The following is a 22,180-nucleotide window of genomic DNA, read 5'->3' on the forward strand; positions in this document are numbered from 1 at the left end:
TGGGTCTGTTATTTGCCAATACCATGCTGTTTTGGTGATCACAGCTTTGTACTAAAGTTTGAAATCAGGCAATGTGCTGCCCCCAGCTTTGTTTTTCTTTTTCAACATTTCCTTAGCAATTCAGTGTCTCTTCTGGTTCCATAAAATTTTAGGATTGTTTGTTCCAGCTCTTTGAAAAATGCCAGTGGAATTTTGATCAGGATGGTATTGAAACTATAAATGGCTCTAGGCAGTATAGACATTTTAATAATATTTATTCTTCTGAACCATGAGCATGGAATGCTCTTCCATCTTCTTGTGTGTTCTTCAATTTCTTTCATGAGTGTTCTGAAGTTTCTTGAGTACAGATCCTTTTCCTCTTTAGTTAGGTTTATTCCCAGGTATCTTATGGTTCTTGGTGCTATAGTAAATGGAATCAATTCTCTAACTTCCCTTTCTATATTTTCATTGTTAGTTATAAGAAAGTAACTGATTTCTGTACATTGATTTTTTATCCTGCTAATTGCTGTATGAGTTCTAGTAGTTTGGAGGTGGAGTCTTGTGGGTTTTCCATATAAAGTATCATGTCATCTGTGAAGAGAGAGAGTTTGACTTCTTCTTTGTCAGTTTGAATACGTTTTATTTCTTTTTGTTGTCTCATTGCTGTTGCTAGGACTTCTTGTACTATGTTGAACAACAGTGGTGGGAGTGGACATCCTCGTCGTATTCCTGATCTCAAAGGGAAAGCTGTCAGCTTTTCTCCATTGAGGATGATATTCTCTGTGGGTTTTTCATAGATAGATATTATGAAGTTGAGGAATGTTCCCTCTATCCCTATACTTTGAATCGTGTTAATGAGGAACGGATGCCATACCTTGTCAAATTTTTTTTCTGCATCAATTGAGAGGACCATGTGGTTCTTCTCTATTCTCTTATTGATTTGTTCTATCACATTGGTTGATTTGCAAATATTGAACCACCCTTGCATCCCATGGATAAATCCCACTGGGTCATGGTGGATAATCTTTTTAATGTGCTGTTAGATCCTATTAGCTAGGATCTTGTTTAGAATCTTGGCATCCATATTCATCAGGGATATTGGTCTGAAATTCTCCTTTTTGTTGGGGTTTTTGCTTGGTTTGGAGATCAGGGTAATGCTGACTTCATAAAAAGAGTCTGGAAGTTTTCCTTCTGTTTCTATTTTTGAAAGAGCTTCAGGACAATAAGTATTATTTCTTCTTTGAATGTTTGGTAGAATTCTCCAGGGAATCTGTCGGGCCCCGGGCTCTTGTTTTTGGGGACGTTTTTGACCACTGCTTCAATCTCGTTTCTAGATATTGGTCTGTCAGGTTGTCAATTTCTTCCTGACTCAGTTTTGGAAGTTTATAGGTTTCCAGGAATGCATCAATTTCATCTAGGTTGCTTAACTTATTGGCATATAACTATTGATAATAATTTTTGATGATTGTTTCTCTTTCCTTGGTGTTAGTAGAGATCTCTCCCTTTTCATTCATAATTTTATTAAGTTGGGTCCTCTATCCTTTCTTTTGGATTAGTTTGGCCGATGGTTTGTCTATCTTATTGATTCTTTAAAAAAAAAAACAGCTTGTAGGTTTGTTGATGTGTTATACTATATCTCTAGTTTCTATCTCATTGATATCTGCTCTAATCTTGATTATTTCCCTTCTTATGTGTGGGGTTGCCTTAATTTGTTGTGGATTCTCCAGTTATTTAAGGTGTAGAGAGAGCTGGTGCATTCTGGATTTTTCAATTTTTTTGAGGGAGGCTTGGTTGGCTATGTATTTCTCCCTTAGGACGCCTTTGCAGTATCCCATAGGTTTTGGACCAAACTGTCTTCAATCTCATTGATTTCCATGAATTTTAAGTTCTTCTTTGATTTCCTGGTTGATCCAAACATCTTAAGCAGGGTGGTCTTTAGCTTCCAAGTGTTTGAATTCCTTCCAAACTTTTTCTTGTGGTTGAGTTCCAGTTTCAAAGCATTGTGGTCTGAGAATATGCAGGGAATAATCTCAATCTTTTGGTATTGGTTGAGCCCTGATTTGTGACCCAGTATGTGTTCTATTCTGGAGAAAGTTCCATGTGCACTCTAGAAGAATGAGTATTCTGTTGTTTTAGGGATGTTCTGTATATACCTATGAGGTTCATCTGGTCCAATGTATCATTCAATGCTCTTGTTTCTTTATTGATTTTCTGCTTAGATGATCTGTCTATTACTGAGAGTGGCATGTTAAGATCCCCTACTATTAATGTTTTCATATCAATATGACTTTTTTATATTAACATATAATGCATTATTTGCCCCAGGGGTACAGGTTAGTGAATTGCCAGGCCTACACACTTCACAGCACTTACCATAGCACATAACCTCCCCAATGTCCATAACCCAACCACCCTCTCCATACTCAATACGACTCTTTATCTTGGTTAACAGTTGTCTTATGTAGTTGGTGGTCCCATATTGGGGGCATAAATATTTACAATTTTTTGATCTTCCTGGTGGATAAACCCTTTAAGAATGATATAGTATCCTTCTTTATCTCTGACTACAGTCTTTAGTTTAAAATCTAATTTATATGATATGAGAATTGCTACCCCAGCTTTATTTTGAGGTCCATTGGCATGAAAGATGTTTCACCATCCCTTCACTTTCAGTCTGGATATATCCTTAGGTTTAAAATAGGTAGACAACATACGGATGGGTACTGTCGTTTTATCCAATCTGCAACCCTGTGCTGTTTTATGGGAGTGTTTAGGCCATTCACGTTGAGAGTGATTATTGAAAGATGTTTTTATTAACACAATGTTGCCTGTGAAGTTCTTGTTTCTATAGATTGTCTCTGTAATTTTCTGTTCTATGACACTCTTGGGTTTTTTCTTCCTTTGTATAACGCACCTTAATATTTCTTATAATGCCAGCTTGGTGGTCACATACTCTTTTAAACCTTGCTGGTCTTGGAAGCTCTTTATCTCTCCATCCATTTTGAAGTCAGCCTTGCTGGATAAAGTATTCTTGGCTGTATGTTCTTCTCATTTAGTGCCTGAATATGTCTTGCCAGCCTTTTCTGACTTGCCAGGTTTCTGTGGACAGGTCTGATGTTATTCTGATGGACCTTCCTCTGTGCATAAGGAATCTCTTCCCCCTTGATGCTCTCAAAAGCCCTTTTCTGAAATTATGATTCATCAGTCTCACAATCAAGTGCCTCGAGATCTTTCTAGATTTGTTGATCTTGGGGGTATTCTTTCTACCCCTAGGACCCGCTGAGTCACAATCCCGCAGTGGCAACTTGGACCCCAACTGCAGTCCTGGCAAAGGCAGTCACCGGAAGCGGGCTCTCTGGACCAATATTGCTCATGGTTTTAGTGAATCAGGGGTGCAGAGACAAGTGGGAGCTTTGAGCGACCCCTGAGGCGGTGGGGACATGCTCTGCCTGTGGGAGGTTGCACAGCTCAGCAGAGTTTGCAGAGAGGGAGCCTGTGTTCTGGACCACCCAGAGGGGAGCAGACTGAAGCTTCTCTCTGAGACGGAGATCTGGGTGCATTTTGCTTTCCACTAAACCTCTGAAAAAACGCAAAAAGCCATCAAAGGAAAACAAACAAACAAACAAAAAACAAAAAACAACAACCTCCAGAGAACAAAAGCCTGAAAAACCAGTTTGCACAGAGCCCATCCCCTCAATAGGGGGCAGGTGGACTCAACCCAAGTAAGACTGACTGAATTCAAAACAACGCAGCAGGCCCCTTCCCCAGAAAGCCAGCCAAAAGAACCAGATGACAACCACCACAGGGTCCCCATAAAACTGTAAAACCCAGTATCAGGGGAAAACAAAAACCTGTATATTTCATAAATACAAATTTTATTTTTAATTCATTCTCGCTATTCTTAATCTTTTTAATTTTTTAAACCTACTTACCATTACAACTAGAGGTTTAATACAACATATTCCAATAACCTTTTAACTTGAACTTTTTTCATACATATATCTGTGTTTTTCTTTTTCTTTCCTATTTTTTTAATATACATATAGATACAAACTTCAAGGTAATCCTCTTTCCCTAATCAATATTACCCCTTTATATAAACCAGTTTTAACCTCCCTTTATCTCTGGAAAGTTGAGTCCTTTAACAAGATACACCCAGAAAGAATCAATATAACCTTCCTCGCCCACAATGAGGATTTATAACTACTCTCCCATCTTTTTCTTCAGTCAGTGTTTCTGTGTATTTTGTTTGTTTGTTGTTTGTTTGTTTGTTTTGGTATTATATAAATCTTATCCTTGATGTTCATTTTGGCTGGGTTGTTTTTTTTTTTTTTTCTTGTCATTTATTTTTGTCAGTCTTTTTGTCCATTTTTGTTTGTATACATTATAAATCTTACCTTTGGGGCCTGTTCTAGCTGGGTCTTCTCTTTTTTTCTGTCTCTCTCTTTCTCTCTTTTTTTTCTTTTTTCTTTCTTTTTGGTGGTGACTTCCAATTGCTCAGAAGCGTTCCAGGTGCACCTTGCCTGAATTGAGGTTAATATATTCAGACACATCCCCTCAATCACCTCTCACCAAAATGACTAGGAGGAGGGACACACAACAGAGGAAAAATTCAGAGACTGTACCCTCTCCATCACAGCTATTGGATATGGATGTAAACAGTATGTTAGAAAGGGAACTCAGGGTAGCAATTATCCAGGCAATAGCTAGGTTGGAGAAAACCATTAGTGACAACATGGAATCCCTAAGAGCAGAAGTGAAAGTCTCCTGGGAAGAAGTTAAACATGCTATCAATGAGATCCAGTCTAATCTAAATACTCTTAACAGCTAGGGTAACCAGGGCAGAAGATAGAATTACTGATCTAGAGGACAAACTGATAGAGAAAAAAGATCAGGAGGAGGCCTGGAACAAACAGCTTAGAAGCCATGAAAACAGAATTAGGGAAATAAATGATGCCATGAAACATTCCAATATCAAAATTATTGGGATCCCTGAGGGGGAGGAGAAAGAAAGAAGACTAGAAGATATGGTTGAACAAATTCTCAATGAAAATTTTCCCAATCTGGGACACAGAACCAGCATTCATGTCCTAGAGGTAGAAAGAACACCCACCCTCCCACCAAGATCAATGAATCTAATGCTTTTTCCTTAAGTTTAGGGAACTTCATACTTTCTTCCCTCACCTGGAACAGAATCTCAACTCTAACTCCATATCCTGCACCTCACTGGAGATGTCAGCTTGGTTATTATCACTTACTTGTGCTATAACAATAACCTCCAGCATATACATAGCTGTTATTCCCAATTCAGTACTTTGTTGTCAGAATTACCTATATAACTAGGAGTGATAGCTAAAATATTTAACATGGAGCAGGACATGGGCATCAATTACTCAGAAATGTTGCTGCCTGGGGCTCTGAAACAGAATCCTGGAGTTTCCTTGCTGAGCATGATATTAACTTTGTGGCTGTTGACCTATAGGCAGGAAAGAAGTCCAAGGAGAGAAAATGGGATGACAGAGCAGCTTTGGGTGAAGTACTCAAAGGCATACATGTTTCATTGTATTAACTAATGGTCCAGCCATCTGTGTGTATACAGGCTGCATTTGTGACTAAACAGAAAGTCACCCTATTTGAAAGATCATGCAGGTTTGCAAGAGGAATGAGGGAGTTTTAGACTACTAGCTAGCTCAGTTTGACAGCATCTACTCCATCAAATCAGTGTCTGACAAATGTTATCCTTAGTCTAGTCTCATATCTAATTGCTAGAACAATGAATCCATGAATCTGATATATTACAGATCTGTTTAAAAGTCCCAATGGCTCTTGTTACTTCTGGAGAATAACTCAATTCTATGGTACTGTCATCTAATACTATAAACAAAGATATAAAATGCATGTACCTTTCCACTACCATTACCCACCTTTTCCTCATGCCAACCACAAGCACTCAAACAAACACATTTTTGAGTGCCTGTGTCCTTGATACTAAATTATGACAAAAATAAAAGCCCTTGCCTTATTATCTGTAGAATTAGACATGTGATTCAATAATTATAGGGTTATGTGATGAGGTGTTGATAGTAATAGCCCAAAGTTTTGTGAGACCAGATTTAGAAGTGATTCACTGAACATGGCAGAGCAGGCAAAAACAATGGAGTTAGGGAAGACTTTTCTAAGGAGATGACACGTGAGTCTAGTCTGGATGAATGGGGAGGAGTTGGGCTCCACTGATTCTTGCAGGAGTGGGCAGTTTGCACAAAGACACTAAAAAACAAGACATGTAATGCCCTTTTTGGGAAAGAATATACAGCTGGGGAAATGTGAATGAACGATGAGGGAACAGATCATAAAGTTCAATTACAATATGCTAAGGAATTTTTAATTTATTTAGTAGGCATTGGGTAGCTATGTTCCATAATTATAATCACCCCCTTGTAAACACCTTCGAAGGGTCCCCTTTGCCTTCAAAACTAGGTAGACTACTAAGATTTAAATTGAGGTAAATGCATTCCAAAAATAGTGTGGATTAATGCATTATGATTATTGGTTTATGTACTTCCTGTATAAATCTATGTATGTGCCATGTTTATATTATAGTTCCTGGAACAAACTCATTGCTTAATAAATATTTTGAATAAATGAATAATGTCTGAAAATCATCAACCAAAATAACTACCAAAACAAGACTCTTTATGCCTTATTTCTCCATTCTATGGCCTTATGCACTTCCTAGAAGATATAAATATAGTTATATGATACCTTATTCCTGGCTTCGACAACACATGTGATTTAAATATTTAGCTTATCTCATGCTCTTTTCCCTATTCACTCCTCTTCCCATCCAGTCTCACTTGTTTAGCTCAACCATTGGTTACTTCAGCTTCTTCAGACATGATAAATATTTACTTTTAAGATTGAGATATGATTCACATTCCACAAAATTCATCATTTCCAAGTGTATAATTCAGTGGTTTTACTATATACCCAGAGTTGTTTGGTGTCCCTGAATCTTTGTTAGGTTTTGCTCTGATCTTCTGAGAGTGTACTTTTCGCTTAAGCATTTACCATACTTGCCACTCCAGGGATATCCTGAATGAGAAGCAGGAATTGAACTTTTGTATCCAAACTTGACCAGTTATTGAATGTGGACTATTCCTAGGGAGGGTCCATAACTTCAGGTGGCATTGCCTTTCTTGTGCATAGATCAGTATCATGCTTCCAAAGCAACACTTAATTTTCTAATCTATTTGATTAGCCCACATCCTGCTGAATTGTGGCCAGTGAACCAATCCTTACTTAGGTAGGATAAAAATCTTGAGACACATTGCCTATCTTCCCATCCTAATTGTTCTACCTTTGAGCAAACTTCAATCTCTGAACGCAAAGCCTCCTTCATATCTTCTCTCTGTCCCAACTTCCAACTCGGCTGCCCTATCCTGGACTGTCTCAAAAATATTGTTTCCCTATCATAGCAGGCCCAAGAGCAGGCCCACTAAACATTGATATATTGTCCAAAGTACATAGCACCTGAGATGACCTAGATCATCTCCTTTTCTAATCATGTTACTGAAACCTCTATTTTACACCTGGTTATATAACTTTGGAAATGCCATCTTCACCATAGAATTCTGTTGCAGAAACACATAGAGGTGCAGGTAAAAGATCTTGAGTAATTACCTCAAATGATTTAACAACCTCTGCTAGGTGAAAGCTGAAGAGGAGAAATGATAACCCATTTCTAGTTACTTCTTTACCTTCTTCCTTTCTCCACTCTCTATCCCTACTCTGGCCCCTTCTGCAATCATAGAAATGATCATAAATGAGCATAGGTATTATCTTCTATATATTACAGAAAAATCTGTTCACTAATTACTCTCTCTCTCTCTCTCTCTCTATATATATATATATATATAGTCTTAATAGAATATCCAGAGTTTCAAGGTTATTTTCTAGCTTCAAAAATTATATTTTTATGTCCAAGGAGCTGAATGTTACCTTGGCATTGCTTTTGATGTTTCCCATATGATAAATCCTATTTTACAACCTCACATTGCCATCACCAATACACCATCCCCCTACACAGATACATGACTTGGTTGAAGAAAAGATCTCACAGACAGAAAAACATAGTGGAAAAGAACATTAATAATTTTAAAAAGGTGATTTTTTTACATATATGAAATAAAAACTGTGCCATACATAGATATCTATGTGAAATGCTCAAAGAAACAAAGTTAAACCCATTCTTCACTTAGGGCTTTATTGACCATTAATGATAGTAATATAAGATGTATATATTCTACCAGGAGACATACTAAATAATATTTTGCATATGCATTTGACCAGATGTGGAACTACTATTTAAGTTAATATAATTTATATAATATTCTATTTAATAATCTTTAAGATTTATTTCTAGAACTTAATGCCAATTATAGTAATAATCAGTTAACATAAATTCTGTTTTGGTTCTCTGGAAAAAACTTCATTATTCTTGATTATATTTATTTGTCATATTGTTCCATAGAAAATTTTAAAACTGAACTTTTAAAAAATAAAACCAGCTTAATGTATTGGATATTAGAATGCTAGATTTCCATTAGATGTTAAATGGTTTTCTTTTTCTTTTTTTTTTTTTAATTTTTTAGAAAGAGGGACAGAGAGGGTAGGGAAGGGCAGAGAGAGAGAGGTAGAGAGAGCATTGCAAGCCGACTCCATGACCAACATGGAGACCTATACAGGGCTTGATCTCAACAACCTTGAGATCATGCTCTGAGCCAAAATCAAGAGTCTAACACTTAACCGACAGAGCCACCCAGACACCCCTAGATGTTAAATTTCTGGCATACATTGAAATTTCATTTTGGGCCACATCTGTTTGTCCAAGCTAGATATTTAAAAATAACATCTTCAAATTATTTTAAGTTTCTTTTTTAAAATGTCTGCAACCCTAGAAGCCCAATTTGGTTCACAATATTTTAAAAAGATAAAAGATGTGAGCTGCCTTTGGATAAGCTAAAATAACAACAAATGTCACAATTAGGAACTGATTTTCTTTCATAATGCAATGAGTAATTTGTAACAAATGAAATAAATGTGAATATGAGATTCCAGCATTATAAAGAAAATTAACCTCCAAATGTTTTACATAGACACAAAAAAGGGAGTCATCTCCATCATTATTAAAATTCTGTGTAATTATTGACTAAGTCTGGCAGTGATGTTTTATGTTCTTTACTGGATATTATGTACTTTGAAGGATCTCAGTGTGATGCATAAAAAATGTATATGTCATTTGAGACAGGTAATTTTTGAGAATTATGGATTGAATGCCAGACTCATAGATGATCTAGGATAAAATACCATTATTCCTTTGGTAGATTTTATAAAATAAAAACCATATTTAATAAATTGTACAACCACAGTGGTGGGTATTAAGGAGGGCACATATTGCATGGAACACTGGGTGTTATACATAAACAATGAATCTTGGAACACTGCATTAAAAACTAATGATGTATTTTATGGTGACTAACATAACACAATGAAAAAATAATAATAAATACAACCATTACGTGATTGGTATGTACTTGAACAGTAAATGGATTATTACAGAACATAGTATAGGAAGATTCTGAACTCACCTTCTCCCACAGAAACAACAAATTAGAGCTATATCTGGAACAATTTCCTTTGAAAAAGAAGTGAAAACTAGCTGAACCACTTTTCCACAATAAAGGATAACACACACACACACACACACACACACACACACACACACACGTACACGGAGATGGGTAGGAGAGGGAGAGACACAGTCTCACTAAAAACCTCAACCCTGGTGTGGCGACCCACAAGAGGAGGGAGGGATCTTGTGTAAGTCCAGAGATTCTCCCAGAGGAGTAAGGGAATTATGCCCACATCAGGCACTTCAACCCTTGGGATTTGCATCAGAGAGATGCACTCCTGAAACACCTGACTGAGAAACTAAGGGGGCTTATGTCCGAATCACCTACAGGGCTGTCAGGAACTGAGATTCTCCTTTTAAAGGGCTCATATGTGGTCTCATTTGCCATGGGACCCATGACAAAAGCAGTAATATGAGAAGCGCCTAGACTATATGTGAAAATTTATTTGCTAATCTTAAAGTATCTGCCAGAGTGTAGGAGACAGTGGTAGATGGAGACACTGGTAGGCACCATTTTGCACAGTTCATTACCCTGCTAGCATAGGAGGCACACAGAGAAGTGTCAACTTCTTGGTGGCTTGCTAAAGCCAGTGAGTACAAAAAGCTACAGCATTTTCCTGCTCCTTGCATAGACCTGATGAGGGCTAGCAGTCATGGGATTCTCTCACTCCCTTGCTAAAGTCCTTGGTCACAGAGACAAGGCACTTAACTGCTGCATTGCTGAAGCAGGTTAGTGTACCCTACCCCTACACTCTCCAGCTGCCTCACTAAAGCAGGAGTGTGCATGAAATCCCTTGATTGCCTGGCCCTGGTGGCCAAGGGGGCTTAAGTTCCTGGGCTCCACAGGACTCTAACAATGAGAAAAACAGTTCTTGGCTGGCTACAACCCCCAGGACACTGCACAGACAGAAGACTGAAACAAATTCCACTCTTCCTGTGAAAAAGGCCTATTTACTTGTACTGGAGCTTCAGCCTGAGGGGCAAGCTTTAGGTTTGCCACACATCTAGAGGAGAAGAACTCTCAGACAACATAAGCAGGGAGACAACCATCCTTAACTACTCACTTGGCCTTACTACAGCTCATTGTTACCTCCCAGACAGAAGCTTATACTCTCATCTAGAGTCCTGAATTTTTTTTCCTTCTGGTTTTTGCAACTGTCACCTAGACAATGCCTCCAGATATTCTGGTCTGGAGACCTCACAGGTCTTTTGGCCCCATAAAACTATTTGCATAGTTTAAAAGCTGTTCCCTGAAGGGATGGCTTCCAATAAGCCTAAAAATAAACTAGGTGCTAAACGATCCCCCTCTTCTTGGAACACTGACAGGCCTTGGCACACCTCAACAATGGGGATCTATCAAGAATAAATTGGGCTGCTGAGACAATCACAAATGTTTAAGAGGCAACCAAGAGTTAGGGTAAGGATGAAGGAGAGAGAAGGGTTACCTACAAAGGTCCACTCCTTCAAGACTGGGAGAGGTAGCTGGTTCATCTAATACGCAGAAAGAAACTCAGAGAGTCAAGCAAAATGAGGAAACAGAGAAATATGTTCCAAAAGAAAGAACAAGATAAAACTACAGAAAGAGACCTTAATGTAATGGGGATAAGTAATCTTATGGATAAAGTAATGGTCATAAAGATGCTCACTGAAATTTGGAAACAAATGGATGAACACAGTGAGAACTTACACAAAGAGAAGGAAAATATAAGAACATACCAAACAGAAGTCACAGAGATGAAAAATACCATAACTTAAATGAAACATACGCAAGGGGGCTCAATAGCAGATGATAGGAAGCAGAAGAATGGATCGGCCATCTGGAAGACAGGGTGACAGGACTCACCCAATCAGATCAGCCAACAGAATTTTAAAAAGTGAAGATAGCTTACAGGACCTATGGAACAACATCAAGTGAACTAACATTCTTGGTATAGGGGTCCCAGAAGAACAAAAGAGAGATAAAGGGGCAGAGAACTTATTTGAAAAAATTATGGCTGGAAACTTCCTCCCCAACCTCAGAAAGAAAACACAGATCAAGAAAACACAGAGTCAAGAAAATCAGATGAGCCCAAAGAGATCCACACCAAGACACATTATTATAAAATGTCAAAAGATATGTTAAAGAGAGAATATTAAAGTAGCAAGAGAAAAACAACTTGTTATGTACAAGTTGTCTTATGCCATAAGACTATAAGCAGATTTTTCAGCCCAAATGTTACAGGCCAGAAGCGAATGGTATGATATATTCAAAGTGTGACAGGAAAACAACCTCCCACAAGGAATATTCTACTCAACAAGGTTATCATTTGGAGAAATTTCAAGTTATCTTTTCTAATATTGTCAATAAAATATTTAACAGAAGTTATTAATAACTAGGTAAATAGTTGTTTTATTTGTTTTAGAGGTATAATATCTTAGAACAGCTTCTTAATGTACATACCCTTGCTCTGGTGAAAACTATAATCTATTTCTCAACAATATTTTTGTATGAGTTCAGGTCTTTGCAAAATTTGAGTTAGAGAAAACAAATTTCTCAGTGTTTTTTTCTCCATGGGTTGATAGATAGATAGGAAGTCTAACATTATTTTCAAGTAAAATGGATTTCAAAATGGATAATTTTAAATTATAAAAAGCCTAACTCCAAAATATAAAATAAAAATAAACTTTTAATCTCCAGTCCAACAGAATAAATATAAATTGTTAAATGATGAATTACATTGCATAGTAATACTTCCTAAGGAAAATAATCTTATAACACATCTTCATCATCACTTTCTTTTTAAAAATTTTTTTTAAAGATTTTATTTATTTATTTGATAGAGAAAGAGAGACAGTACAAGCAGGGGGAGCAGCAGGCAGAGCCCCCTGCTAAGCAGGGAGTCTATTGCAGGGCTAGGTCCCAAGATCCTGAGATCACAATCTGAGCCCAAGATCAAGGCTGAACAACTGAGCCACCCAGGCACCCCCATACACTTTCTTAATAATGAAGCAAACTTTTATATTTCTGTTTTGAATTGTATTCTGACATTGAAAAATCATTGGTGATAATAATATGAATTACCTTTTATTTTATTGATCATAGATTTTTTCTTTTTATGATTTACTTGAATAGACCTCTTGATACATTGATCTATTGGGATGTCTTATTTTGTAGAAGTTCCTTTTATACTCTGGATGCTAGTTCTAAAGTATTACATGTAAGGCAAATATATTCTCTCACTTGTAAGCTTCATTATTCTTTTTCTAGTAAGCTTCATTATTCTTTTTCTAGCTTCTCTTCATGACCAAAAGTACTTAATTTTAATGAAGTACAAACTGCAATATTTCTGTCAGTGATTTTGCTTTTCTTATCATATTTAAAAAGTACTTCCCTAAGGAGCACTTATGAATTGAATTTTCTTTCACATTTAAGTTTTAACCCACCTGGAACTGATTTTTCCTTTGAATGGAACGTTAAAAGATCAATTTCTTTTTCCTGAGATAGCCAGTTGTTCCAGTGCCAATTTTAAATGTCTTTTTTTTCCCACTCATCCAGAGTGCCATCTTATCACATATCGAGTTTCTATATATACACACTTTTGTTTTAAAATTCTATATGGTGTTATTATGGTTTATATGTCTAAATCATTCTGCTCCAATACAATATTGTTTTAATTACTGTAGCTGAGAGAGGGAAATCCTTCTACCTTTTTTTCTTTTTGGGAGAGTTTCCAGACTATTTTTGGCATTTGAAATTTCTATTTAAATTTTATAATCTGCTTGCCAGATGAAACCACACATACACACACATACACTTTTCTGCCCCCTATGTCAGAATTTTAAAGTTTAAGTTGCAGCTAATCTATTTATGAGCACAGTATAATGTCTTTATTCATTCAAGCCTTCCAAAATGTTGCAACACATGAATTTCTACATTTTGTCCATAAAGCTCTTAGAAGTTTTATTAATTTTATTCCTAAGTATTTTGTATTTTGAGTGCAATTTTAAATGGCATTTTTTTAAATTGGTTTTGTAGATACATAGGAACATAACTGATTTTTCTGAACTTCCACCTAGCGACCTTGCTAAATTAATCCTAATAATTTACTTGTAGAAATTCTGAAGTTTTTATATGTATAATAATATAATCTACAAATAATAAAATTATCTTTTTTTTCGTTCTGACCACACATACCTTGGATATTTTTTCTAAGCTAATTTAAATGACAAAGACATTCACTCGAAGGTGGAATAAACATGGTGAAAATGACATTTTTATCTTGTACCCACCTTTAGAAGAGTTTTTGATATTTTGCTACTAAGTACATAATTGCCATAGATATTTGTAACCACTTTTAAATAATCATATTAAAGAAATCACCATATAAATTTAATAAGTCATTATTATTATGCTTATAAAAGGGGAGAAAATTTAAGAAACCCTTTATTACATCTGTTGAAATAATAATACTTTGTTTTGTTATTTGGCTATACAGAAATATATGTATATGCACACATCATATTTGCATATATCATTTATAGGTATACTCATATACACACACACAAATACACACATAAATTCTTGTTACAAAGTATTTCTCAAATCCTATTTTGTTCTTATTTTTATTTTTTATTTATTATTTTTTAAAATATTTTATTTATTTATTTGACAGAGATCACAAGTAGGCGGAGAGGCAGGCAGAGAGAGAGAGGAAGGGAAGCAGGCTCCCTGCTGAGCAGAGAGCCCGATGTGGGGCTCGATCCCAGAACCCCGGGATCATGACCTGAGCCGAAGGCAGAGGCTTTAACCCACTGAGCCACCCAGGCGCCCCTTGTTCTTATTTTTAAAATCAGAAATGGAAATTGAATTTTTATAAGGCCCTTTCAGCATCTATGGAAGTACTCATTTGTGTTATATGTACGTTTTTTTCTTTTCATCTAATAAGATGCTACATGTTAATAATTTCTGAATATAAAGTTATAATGAGCTGAATTTCTGGAATAGATCAATAAATATTTTATATTATTTTATTTGGAATTATTTCTTATTTTACTGATGCAAGTCTTTAAGATTATGCATTTCTCTCTGATTATGGCTTTACATGTCTCACTTAAATCCTACAATGTATTATTTTTTTCTTCCTTTTTTTCTTCAGCTAATAAAGCAGAAGAGATGACTTACTGTACATGTGTTACATTTAGCCACAACAAAGAACAGAACAAGTCCAGAACGTCACACAGGTCCAGGAAAAAGGACCAAGCTTTTGTTATGAGTAAGGTGGGTCTCCCAAAGGTGGGTATTGTGACCAGATGACTATGAATGTTCTGGCTCCATTGACAGAAGTTCGAAGCAGTGGGTATGTAGTCCAACAGTTTGTATCAGTGGCACTGGTCTCCGGTTTTCCTTATTTCTGCTCTTGTGGCTTCCATGGGTGCACAAGCTAGTGGTTTACTTGGACCTCTGCCTCTTCTTCCTTCTTTTTCTCTTCAGGCTGCACATTTGCTGCTTTTCCCACTTGGCTCTCATGATGTGAAAGTTTCCAAAAAGATGGTGCTAAGGCCAAGAGCTTAATTCTTCGTATTATATTTTTCAGGGTTTTTAATTTTCATTTGTATTTTCCCTTTCATTGAGAAAAACTTTAACAGAGAGAATCTTTTTTAGCTGAAATAAAATTGACATACAACATCACATTAGTTTCAGGTATACAATGTGGTGATTCTGCAATTCTATACTTTATGCTATTCTGACTACAAGTGTAGCTACTATCTGTTACCATATAATACTATTATAATGCCATTGATTATATTCCTTATGCTGTACTTTTCCTCACTGTGACTTACTCATTCCATAACTGAAAACCTGTGCCTAGAGGGGGATTTTTAAAGCTTTGGTGTGCAATGTCCTTTTATGTATCCAGAGTTGTTATTAATTGCAAATTTTATTGCATTAGAAATCAGAAAATGTGATTTGTATTATTTTTATTTTAAGCAGCTTGAAATTTTCTTTGTGATCTAATATATGGTAAATTTCGGAGAACTCATTCTATAGTAATAGGTGTAAAGTTTTATGTATTTTAATAAGATCTACATTATTGATTTTGTTGTTTGGACATATAACCTAACTTATTTTTGTCCACCTCATCTAGACACATTCATCTATCTACATTTATCTACTATAGTATATGATATAGTATATAATAAAGTATATATATGTATAATATATATACATACATATATATATCATACACATACACACATATACATGTGTTACATAATAGAAAAATAACAATAAAAACATATATCTTATTGTTATTTTTCTATAACCTGATTTTATTCTAGGTTTTCAGTCAATTCTCCTCTGTCTGCATGCTTAATACTTTTGATTAAGAGTCATGTGTTTTGTGAAAAAACAAACAGAAAACAGAAGACTAATTATGATGGAGAAGACGCTATCCTCCATTGAGGATTGACTCTTGTACACAGGCAGATCCTTCAACAGCCGTAAACAAGGACTGAACTGACTCTACCCTGAACTTCAGTCTTTGCATGTACTTGTCTATTTGTAATTCTTTCTCATTCCTAGGATGTAGCCCTCAAGCTCCTAAGGTGAAAGTTGGAATTTTCACAAAATTCTGCCAACAGTGGAGACTCTGAACTCCCATGTTTGTCCCCTCAGCTCTCGGAGGTGTCTTAGACTTCTACCAGCTTCTCTGTTTGACAACCTTTTCTTCTGCTCTGATTCTCAGATTCTTACACTCCACTTTTGAGTTGACAAATACCTCAAGAGAAAAAAAAGAATTTAAAAAATCAGATTCAAAACTTTTATCTTCTGTTTTATTCAGAAAGTTGGCTTTGCAAATCCTTGAATCTTGGTAACTTTCTGATAACTTCAAATAGATATATTAAATATTTGGTCTGGTCTTTTCGGTCGTTGTCAGTGAGACAGTTGCTCTCAAACAAGTTGGCCCATCATTGCCAGTGGTAGCACATGTTCCATTTTCAAACAAAATATTCAACTTGTTTATCTTTTCACTTAACTTTAGCAATAAAATATTCATGTGCAATGTTTTCTGTATGAATGCCAGTATTTGGGGAAAGATTCCTGCCTTGAAAATTCAAAACCTTTCCAAAGAATTCTTAACTATTAGGAAGAGACGGGGTAGCCTTTTTCATTCTCAGTTTACTTTATCCTCAGATTGTATCAACAAAATGCAAAATATCTTATGCATGTTAGATTGATTAATTTGTTTTCTTGTAGTTTCTAATCTTGATGCTGTACTTTTCTCACCATTGATGGATACCATCCCAGTCTACATAACTTCAAGTTATTTAATAATAGATGCTGGGGAAACAAGGCTTTCTTTTTTCTTTTACAAAATAATTATTTTTATAAAATAGTTATTTATTGGGGCACCTGGGTGGCTCAGTGGGTTAAGCCTCTGCTTTCGGCTCAGGTCATGATTTCAGCATCCTGGGATCAAGCCCTGCATCTGGCTTCTCTGCTCAGTAGAGAGCCTGCTTCTGCCTCCCTCTCTGCCTGCCTCTCTGCCTACTTGTGATCTCTCTCTCTCTCTCTGTCAAATACATATATAAAAACTTAAAAAAATAGTTATTTACCACAACTAAATACAGAACAAAAACCAAAGACACAGCTGATGAACAATAAACAAGAAAAATATGCAAGTAAGGTAATATGAATAAATTAGGATACTCAATAATTGATCAGAACCTTATGCAACTTATACTATAAAAGTAAAAAAAAATTTACTTATAATAACAAAGGAAAAAAATCTGTGTCATTGGCAGAATGATTGTACCCTAAAGACAAGTTCAGTTTTAAGATAATGGGTGCAGATATAATTCAATACTAAATTTTTACAGCCTTGAAAAATTGCCCATTTCTCAGTTCATGTGGGAGAAAAAATTGGGTGCTTATGAAATCATTAATAATGATGATATAGAATTAGAACAATTATAAAAGAAAACATTTATCAAGCCTCTGCTTACAACTATATTTTCTGATATTTCATTATAGACTTTTATATAATACATAAAGACTTAATATATTGCATAGGAAACTTCATTATCAGCTAAGTGCCTATTATGCATATGGTGAGATCATTACTCATAAAGTCTGGCTTAAAATTTATCTCTACTTATTTGTACTAGATAGGAGCAAGTTTTTAAAATGTACTCTTAAATTCAAAGCTATACTCTTAGTTCAAAAGACATAAAATTGGTCATGTGCAAAGGGTCACCCATGATGAAAACATATTAAAATATCATATTTTATCTATTCTGCTTCATATTTCCATCTGAATATTCATCCAGAATATTAACAGAGATTTAGCTGTACTTGAAGAGTGATATGAGCAGGGGGAAAAAAAAGCCAACCAATCATTTCTTCTGCAGCGTTGCCAAACAATTTATATAATTTTGTAAAAAGCTGCCTAGGTTTTTTTAACTCGGTTAACCACAACTTTTTAGTTTCAATTTGATTTTTATTTATTTTATTTTATTTATTTATTTGACAGACAGAGATCACAAGTAGGCAGAGAGGCAGGCGGGGTGGGGGGAGCAGGCTCCCTGCTGAGCAGAGAGCCCGATGTGGGGTTCGATCCCAGGACCCCGAGATCATGACCTGAGCTGAAAGCAGAGGCTTTAACCCACTAAGACACCCAGGGACCCCTCAATTGGATTTTTTAATCTTTAAATAAAACAATTTGGTATTTATAAAGCACAGCACTAAAGCATAGTGATACACATCTGTGTGTGTGTGTACCTGTTGAGACTACTGAGATACAGTTAGGTAACTACATTCATGTATCTTTCTTAAATATATGAATAGAATAAAATACCACATAGTTTATCCTTTGCATTAAAAGTTCTTAGTCTACTCATGCAATACGTGCACATCACATACACACACACACACACTCCTTTCAGAAATCTTAACCTGTAAATTAGTCTGTAAGTGTTCTATTATTTTGTGGGATCCATCGCTTTATCATTATGTAATATGCTTCTCTGTCTCTTGTTAAAGTCTTTGTTTTAAAGTTTATTCTTTTCTTTTTTTTTAAAGATTTTATTTATTTATTTGACAGACAGAGATCACAGGCAGGCAGAGAGGCAGGCAGAGAGAGGAAGGGAAGCAGGCTCCCCGCCGAGCAGAGAGCCCGACGTGGGGCCCGATCCCAGGACCCTGGGATCATGACCCCAGCCGAAGGCAGAGGCTTTAACCCGCTGAGCCACCGTATTGCTACCCCAGTTTCCTTTCGATTCCTCTTTGCATGTAATATATTTTTCTATTCCTTCACTTTCATCCCATATGCATCATTGGATCTAAAGTGAGTCTCTTATAGGCAGCATACAGCTGGATCTTGTTTTCTTATCCAATCTTTGGTTGGATCATGTAGTGAATTTACATTTAAAGTAATTATTGATAGATATGTACTAATTGCCAGTTTGTTGACTGTTCCCTGATTATTTCTGTAGTTCTGTTTCTTTCTTCTTCTCTTGCTCTCTGATTTGTTGACTTTCTTTAGTGTTATTCTTGGATTCTTGTCTCTTTACTTTTTGTATCTATAAATTGGCATTTCATTTGTGATTACCATGAGTTCATATATAACATTCTATGTGTATGGCTGTCTATTTTAAGTTGATGGTCACTTAAGTTCAAGAACATTCTAAAAAGCACTGAATTTTTACTTTTCACCTTTATATTTTATATTTTTATGTCATACTTTACATATTATTATTTTGTATATCCCTTGAATAATTATTACAGGTCTAAATATTTTTACTATTTCTGTCTTTTAACCTTCATATGAGCTCTATAGGTGATTGATCAATTATCTTTACTATACATTTACCTTTACCTGTGAGAATTTTCTTTTATGATTTTCAATACTGATTTAAATGCCACCTTTATCAAGCACTAAGTTTTAATATTTATTTTGGCCTCTTAATTGACCTGTCATTTTTTTCCCATTTTTTTGTATGCCTGTTCAAACTTGTTTAATGAAACAAGTGTTTCGTTAAAGATGACATATGATATAGTCCAATATGCGAGCAGGGGGGTTGATCTACCAAATCAGTCTTTTTTAATTTAGACTTTCCCAGGGTATTCTTGCTTGCCATTTTGTTCTCCAAATGAATTAAAGAACAGTTCTGTAGTTTGTTTTTAAAAAGATTGTTGACATTTTATTGAAATCAAGCTGGGTTTAGAGATTTACTTTAAGATAATTGACATCTTTATAATATTGAGTATTTTTAGCCAAAACTATGGTAAGGCTTTTTTCCCCCCCCACATATTTTGGGGGTTTGGTTTTGTTGGTTGTTGTTGCTATTGCTGTTTTTCATTTTGTGCCCCCTAACATTTCATAGTTTCCTTTTTGAATTTTTTTATTTGAGTACAGGACACAAAATGTTACATTAGTTTCAGGTGTACAACATAGTGATTCAACTTCTCTAGACATTATGCTGTGCTCAGAAGTGTTAGCTACCATCTGTCACCATAAAATGCTATTATGATATCATTGACCACATTCCCTATGGTGTGACTTTTGTTCCCATGATTTACTCATTCCATAACTGGAAACCTGTATTTCCCACTCTGCTTCACCCATTTGGCACATCTCCCACCCCCCTTCACTCTGGCAAACATCAGTTTGTTCTCTGTATTTATAGGTCTGATTTTGCTTTTTATTTATTCTACTGTTTCTTTCACATAGCTTTTGCATATTTATTCTTAAGTTTATCCCTAAACATTGGATTATTTTATTATTATAAATGGTGCCTTTGGTTGGTTTGTTTTCGAGAAAGAGAAAGTGCACAAGCAGGAGGGGTAGAGGGTAAGGTAAAAAGAATCTCAAGCAAACTCCACAGTGAGTGCAGAGCCCAAGGCAGGGCCTGATTTTATGACCCTGAGATTATAATGTGAGCCCAAACCAAAAGTCAGTCACTTAACAGACTGCCACCCAGGATCCCCAATGAAATTTTTTTCAGTATGTCTCCTGATCAGATATTATTTGTAAATATGCAGCAATTGATTTTTATATGTCTGCTTTCTAAGTGACATTAGTTTATTTTTTTTTTTACTTTTTATAATTAAAAAAATTAAGTACTTTTGGTTTTTCAAGTACAAAATCACATTATTGGTAAATAATGGTGTATATTTCCTCCTTCATTTGCTATACTGCTTTATGTTTCCTTTTATTTAATTATATTAGCTATTACTTTCAGGACATTTTTAAATAATATATTTTATTATATATATTATTATGTTAAATATATTAAATATATTATTATTATATTCTTTATTTAAAATTTATTTAAAGTTGCATAATAATTTAATAAATTAAAATAATAATTATTTTAAATGATGAATAAATTAGATAATAATTTAATATATTAAATATATTATTATATTAAATATTATGTATATATATTAAAGATTTTATTTATTTATCTCATAGACAGAGACCACAAGTGGGCAGAGAGGCAGGCAGAGACAGAGAGAGGGGGAAGCAGGCTCCCCGCTAAGCAGAGAGCCCAATGTGGGGCTCGACCCCAGGACCCTGGGATCATGACCTTAGCCGAAGGCAAGGCTTTAACCCACTGAGCCACCCAGGCACCCCTATTAATATATTTTAAATAACCATGCACATTATTCTTTGTTCCTTTAAAGAAAATTCTTAGATATGTTGCTCGTAGTTGGACATAAAGATATATTTTTTCTGTTAAATAAGAATACATCTCTTTATTTTTTGAAGAATTACTTTTTTAATATTGAATTTTATCAAATGAATTTTCAATGATATACAAGGAGTAATAACATTTTTCTATTTTTAATATATTTATAATATTGAAACTCTTACTTATCTATTACTCAGTTATGGTGGCTTTTTATAAGATAATTCATTTTTACTTGTTTATACTTCATTTCAGATTTTTTACATTTATAAATTATATTGATCTGAGGTTTTATTTATTTATATATTTTAAAGATTTTTTTTTTTTAATTATTTGACAGAGAGAGAGAGGACGAATGAGCACACAAGCTGGGGGAATGGCATGCAGAGGGAGTGGGAGAATCAGATGCCCCATTGAGCAGGGAGCCTGACCCAGGACTCTATCCCAGGACCCTAGGATCATGACCTCAACCAAAGGCAGACACTCAACTGATTGACCCCTATTTTTGTGACATTTTTGGAAAGTTTTGGCAAAACTCACTTACATTTAATGGGCCCAACCCAAGCTGGTGGCCAAGATTGATATTTCTGGAAAAGTGCTTGCAGGAACCAATGTAATCACATGGCAACAAGGAACTACTAATTGAGAAGAGGAATAAATCGTTGGGAATAGTAACAGAATTATCCAAAACTACACATGTAAAGATTTTGCTCTGAGATAAATATAATGATTTGGACATTTACCAATTACCTAAATTGCCAAAATCGACTGTTGAATTTTCTCTTTCTTGGGTTGACTTACAATCAACTTTTTAAGAATAAATTTAACCAGCATTAT

The sequence above is a fragment of the Enhydra lutris genome, unplaced genomic scaffold (genome assembly GCF_002288905.1).
Source record: "Enhydra lutris kenyoni isolate GAN:26980312 unplaced genomic scaffold, ASM228890v2 scaffoldscaffold9, whole genome shotgun sequence".
Taxonomy (NCBI): Eukaryota; Metazoa; Chordata; class Mammalia; order Carnivora; family Mustelidae; genus Enhydra; species Enhydra lutris.